Source organism: Oncorhynchus nerka, linkage group LG15, assembly GCF_034236695.1.
Source record: "Oncorhynchus nerka isolate Pitt River linkage group LG15, Oner_Uvic_2.0, whole genome shotgun sequence".
Classification (NCBI taxonomy): Eukaryota; Metazoa; Chordata; class Actinopteri; order Salmoniformes; family Salmonidae; genus Oncorhynchus; species Oncorhynchus nerka.
In genome coordinates, this window is record NC_088410.1 from 14,196,964 (window position 1) to 14,203,196 (window position 6,233).

At 47.6% G+C, this 6,233-nt stretch overlaps 1 long non-coding RNA gene across 1 annotated transcript; it reads right to left on the reverse strand.

Annotated features, from left to right (window-relative positions):
- Positions 1-1,199: 1,199 nt before the first annotated feature.
- LOC115127828 (uncharacterized) lies at positions 1,200-6,233 on the reverse strand. Its single transcript, XR_010458654.1, has 2 exons — positions 2,635-6,233; positions 1,200-2,584 (listed from the first exon to the last, which is right to left on the reverse strand). It is a non-coding gene; the product is annotated as an uncharacterized LOC115127828 (long non-coding RNA).

Genomic DNA, 6,233 nt, shown 5'->3' on the forward strand with positions numbered 1-6,233 from the left:
CACCCTCCTCTCCTCCCGGCCTGACACTCCCCGTTACTCCCTAACACCACACACACACACACACACACACGCACACACACAGACGCACGCACGTACACACACACACAACCATACTCATACCATGTTCTGATATTGCCAGTAGACAGTTTAGTACCATGTTCTGATATTGGTAATGGACAGTTTAGTACCATGTTCTGATATTGGTAATGGACAGGTTAGTACCATGTTCTGATATTGGTAATGGACAGGTTAGTACCATGTTCTGATATTGGTAATGGACAGTTTAGTACCATGTTCTGATATTGGTAATGGACAGGTTAGTACCATGTTCTGATATTGGTAATGGACAGTACCATGTTCTGATATTGGTAATGGACAGGTTAGTACCATGTTCTGATATTGGTAATGGACAGGTTAGTACCATGTTCTGATATTGGTAATAGACAGGTTAGTACCATGTTCTGATATTGGTAATGGACAGGTTGGTACCATGTTCTGATATTGGTAATGGACAGGTTAGTACCATGTTCTGATATTGGTAATGGACAGGTTAGTACAATGTTCTGATATTGGTAATGGACAGGTTAGTACCATGTTCTGATATTGGTAATGGACAGGTTAGTACCATGTTCTGATATTGGTAATGGACAGGTTAGTACCATGTTCTGATATTGGTAATCGACAGTTTGAGATGTGCGACCGGCAGCAGAGTCAAGACATTCACACAGCGGTACAGAGTCACACAGCGGTACAGAGTCACACACAGCGGTACACAGTCACACACAGCGGTACAGAGTCACACACAGCGGTACAGAGTCACACACAGCGGTAGAGAGTCACACACAGCGGTACAGAGTCACACACAGCGGTACAGAGTCAACACAGCGGTACAGAGTCACACACAGCGGTACAGAGTCACACACAGCGGTACAGAGTCACACACAGCGGTACAGAGTCACACACAGCGGTACAGAGTCACACACAGCGGTACAGAGTCACACACAGCGGTACAGAGTCACACAGCGGTACAGAGTCACACACAGCGGTACAGAGTCACACAGCGGTACAGAGTCACACAGCGGTACAGAGTCACACAGCGGTACAGAGTCACACACAGCGGTACAGAGTCACACACAGCGGTACAGAGTCACACACAGCGGTACAGAGTCACACAGCGGTACAGCTGTAGCTAACTGGAATGTTTTTCTTTAGACTTTTATTCCAAAAGCATCTCATTGTTTACAAAAGAAAACATAAAACGAGCAACCAGGGGATTTGACTTTACAGACAGAATAGTACTCCCAGAATGGTGTGGAGACCCACTAGGACAGTCTGAACAGAGACCTGCTAGACAGTCAGAACAGAGACCTGCTAGACAGTCAGAACAGAGACCTGCTAGGACAGTCAGAACAGAGACCTGCAAGGACAGTCAGGACAGAGACATGCAAGGACAGTCAGAACAGAGACCTGCAAGGACAGTCAGAACAGAGACCTGCAAGGACAGTCAGAACAGAGACCTGCTAGGACAGTCAGAACAGAGACCTGCTAGGACAGTCAGAACAGAGACCTGCTAGACAGTCAGAACAGAGACCTGCTAGGACAGTCAGAACAGAGACCTGCTAGGACAGTCAGAACAGAGACCTGCTAGGACAGTCAGAACAGAGACCTGCTAGGACAGTCAGAACAGAGACCTGCTAGACAGTCAGAACAGAGACCTGCTAGACAGACAGAACAGAGACCTGCTAGGACAGTCAAAACAGAGACCTGCTAGGACAGTCAGAACAGAGACCCGCTAGGACAGTCAGAACAGAGACCCGCTAGGACAGTCAGAACAGAGACCTGCTAGACAGTCAGAACAGAGACCTGCTAGACAGTCAGAACAGAGACCTGCTAGGACAGTCAGAACAGAGACCTGCTAGGACAGTCAGAACAGAGACCTGCTAGACAGTCAGAACAGAGACCTGCTAGACAGTCAGAACAGAGACCTGCTATGACAGTCAGAACAGAGACCTGCTATGACAGTCTGACACAGTGACAGTCAGAACAGAGACCTGCTAGACAGTCAGAACAGAGACCTGCAAGGACAGTCAGAACAGAGACCTGCAAGGACAGTCAGAACAGAGACCTGCAAGGACAGTCAGAACAGAGACCTGCTAGGACAGACAGAACAGAGACCTGCTAGACAGTCAGAACAGAGACCTGCAAGGACAGTCAGAACAGAGACCTGCAAGGACAGTCAGAACAGAGACCTGCTAGGACAGACAGAACAGAGACCTGCTAGACAGTCAGAACAGAGACCTGCTAGACAGTCAGAACAGAGACCTGCAAGGACAGTCTGACACAGTGACAGTCTGAACGGAGACCTGCTAGGACAGTCTGACATAGTGACAGACAGAACAGAGACCTGCTAGGACAGTCAGAACAGAGACCTGCTAGGACAGTCAGAACAGAGACCTGCTAGACAGTCAGAACAGAGACCTGCTAGACAGTCAGAACAGAGACCTGCAAGGACAGTCTGACACAGTGACAGTCTGAACGGAGACCTGCTAGGACAGTCTGACATAGTGACAGACAGAACAGAGACCTGCTAGGACAGTCAGAACAGAGACCTGCTAGGACAGTCAGAACAGAGACCTGCTAGACAGTCAGAACAGAGACCTGCTAGACAGTCAGAACAGAGACCTGCAAGGACAGTCTGACACAGTGACAGTCTGAACGGAGACCTGCTAGGACAGTCTGACATAGTGACAGACAGAACAGAGACCTGTTAGGACAGTCAGAACAGAGACCTAATAGGACAGTCTGACACAGTAACAGCTGACGACAATTTACAACAAATAACTCAATGGGAACAATTGACAGTGTGAGATGAAAGCCCACAACTGCCCAAATCATCCAATGAGAGCCCAGAACTGCAAAACGTATCCAATCACAACACAGCTGTGAAACACGGAGACGTGACCTCAGTCCTGTAGTAAATGCTGGTGGTGAGTGATTGATTAGTTTGACAGGTGTAATACCCTGTGGTGAAATGCATTACATTCGCTTCAATGGGCTTTACATTTATTTCAATGTGTGTTTACATTTCATTTATATTATTTACATATACACTGAGTGTACAAAACATTATGAACACCTGTTCTTTCAATGACATTTATTTTACCTTTATTTAACTAGGCAAGTCAGTTAAGAACAAACTGCCTTGCTCAGGGCCAGAAGGACAGATTTTGACCTTGTCAGCTCAGGGATTCAATCTTGCAACCTTTTGGTTACTAGTCCAACGCTCTAACCACCTAGGCTCCCTGCCGCCCCTGGACTGACCAGGCGAAAGCTATGATCCCTTATTGACATCTCTTGTTAAGTCCATTTCAATCAGTGTATTGATTGCAAAGTCCCTCTTTGCCATGCAAATGAACTGAATCCCCCCAAAAAACATTTTCACTGCATTTCTTCCCTGCCACAAAAGGACCAGCTGACTTCATGTCAGTGATTCTCTTCTTAACACAGGTGTGAGTGTTGACGAGGACAAGGCTGGAGATCGCTCTGACATGCTGATTGAGTTTGCATAACAGACTGGAAGCTTCAAAAGGAGGGTGGTGCTTGAAATCATTGTTCTTCCTCTGTCAAACATGGTTACCTGCAAGGAAACACGCGCCGTCATCATTGCTTTGCACAAAAAGGGCTTCACAGGCAAGGATATTGCTGCCAGTAAGATTGCATCTAAATCAACCATTTATCAGATCATCAAGAGCTTCAAGGAGAGCGGTTCAATTGTTGTGAAGAAGGCTTCAGGGCGCCCAAGAAAGTCCAGCAAGCACCAGGACTGTCTCCTACAGTTGATTCAGCTGCGGGATCGGGGCACCAGGAGCAGTTTGGTGATGAACAATGCCTTTTCCAGCATGATGGAGCACCTTGCCATAAGGCAAAAGTGGCACAAAACATCAATGTTTTGGGTCCATGGCCAGGAAACTCCCCAGACCTTAATCCCATTGAGAACTTGTAGTCAATCCTCAAGAGGCGGGTGGACAAATAAAACCCCACAAATTCTTACAAACTCCAAGCATTGATAATGCAAGAATGGGCTGCCATCAGTCAGGATGTGGCCCAGAAGTTAATTGACAGCATGCCAGGGCGGATTGCAGAGGTCTTGAAAAAGAAGGGTCAACACTGCAAATATTGACTCTGCATCAACTTCATGTAATTATCAATAAAAGCCATTGACACTTATGAAATGCTTGTAATTATACTTCAGTTTTCCATAGTAACATCTAACAAAAATATCTAAAAACACTGAAGCAGCAGACTTTGTGAAAATGAATATTTGTGTCATTCTCAAATCTTTTGTCCACGACTGTAGATGAAGGGGAGAAGACAGGTTAAAGAAGGATTTTTAAGCCTTGAGACAATTGAGACATGGATTGTGTGTGTGTGACGTTCAGAGGGTGAATGGACAAGAAAAATGTAAGGGTCTTTGAATGGGATATGGTAGTGGGTATGGTAGGGGGTAGTGGGTATGGTAGTGGGTATGGTAGGGGGTAGTGGGTATGGTAGGGGGTAGTGGGTATGGTAGTGGGTATGGTAGGGGGTAGTGGGTATGGTAGTGGGTATGGTAGGGGGTAGTGGATATGGTAGTGGGTATGGTAGTGGGTATGGTAGGGGGTAGTGGGTATGGTAGTAGGTGACGGGTGCACCGTTGTGTCAAGAACTGCAAAGCTGCTGGGTTTTTAACGCTCAAAAGTTTCCCGTGTGTATAAAGAATGTTTAACCACCCAAAGGACATCCAGCCAACTTGAAACCACTGTGGAAAGCATTGGAGTCAACATGGGCCAGCATCCCTGTGGAACGCTTTCAACACCTTGTAGAGTCTATACCCCGACACATTGAGGCTGTTCTGAGGGGGAAAGGGGGGGGGTGCAAGTCAATATTAGGAAGGTGTTCTTAATGTTTTGTCCACTCATTGTATGTCATTCAGTTTACGACGTTGACTCCTATTTTCTCCCCAGTTCTCTGGTGATTTAGTCATCACATTTCTCCTGTTATTTTCCCAGACCTGTCAGGAATAGGTTCGACCAGCTGAATTGAGGGTAGAGGCTGGGCAGGGTATATCCTGTCAGGAATAGGTTAGACCAGCTGAAGTGAAGGTAGAGGCTGGGCAGGGCTGGGTATATCCTGTCAGGAATTGGTTCGACCAGCTGAATTGAGGGTAGAGGCTGGGCAGGGTATATCCTGTCAGGAATAGGTTCGACCAGCTGAATTGAGGGTAGCGGCTGGGCAGGGCTGGGTATATCCTGTCAGGAATAGGTTAGACCAGCTGAAGTGAAGGTAGAGGCTGGGCAGGGCTGGGTATATCCTGTCAGGAATAGGTTAGACCAGCTGAAGTGAGGGTAGAGGCTGGGCTGGGCTGGGTATATCCTGTCAGGAATAGGTTAGACCAGCTGAAGTGAAGGTAGAGGCTGGGCAGGGCTGGGTATATCCTGTCAGGAATAGGTTAGACCAGCTGAAGTGAAGGTAGAGGCTGGGCAGGGCTGGGTATATCCTGTCAGGAATAGGTTAGACCAGCTGAAGTGAGGGTAGAGGCTGGGCTGGGCTGGGTATATCCTGTCAGGAATAGGTTAGACCAGCTGAAGTGAAGGTAGAGGCTGGGCAGGGCTGGGTATATCCTGTCAGGAATAGGTTAGACCAGCTGAAGTGAAGGTAGAGGCTGGGCAGGGCTGGGTATATCCTGTCAGGAATAGGTTAGACCAGCTGAAGTGAGGGTAGAGGCTGGGCTGGGCTGGGTATATCCTGTCAGGAATAGGTTAGACCAGCTGAAGTGAAGGTAGAGGCTGGGCAGGGCTGGGTATATCCTGTCAGGAATAGGTTAGACCAGCTGAAGTAAGGGTAGAGGCTGGGCAGGGCTGGGTATATGTTTGGGATTGGGAGGCCTTAGGCTCAGGGGACAAGGGGTTTTGGGTATTTAAACTTTTGTATAAAATCTATCCTTTACATTCCTCCCCCCAAAAAAACACGGACACAAAAAACTGTCCTGTTCTGGTCCCGTGTCTCTCTCTCCCTCTATCATCTTAGAGGTCCACTGTTTGTTCTAAACAACCCAGACCGTGTTATAAAACCACATATTACCTGCTAACAACAACAGTTTAGTCCGGAGGTTACAAAGTCTTCCAGTGTCAACATCGTCCCCAGCCTCTTAATGTCCCAGCCCCCCAGCCTCTTAATGTCCCAGCCCCCCAGCC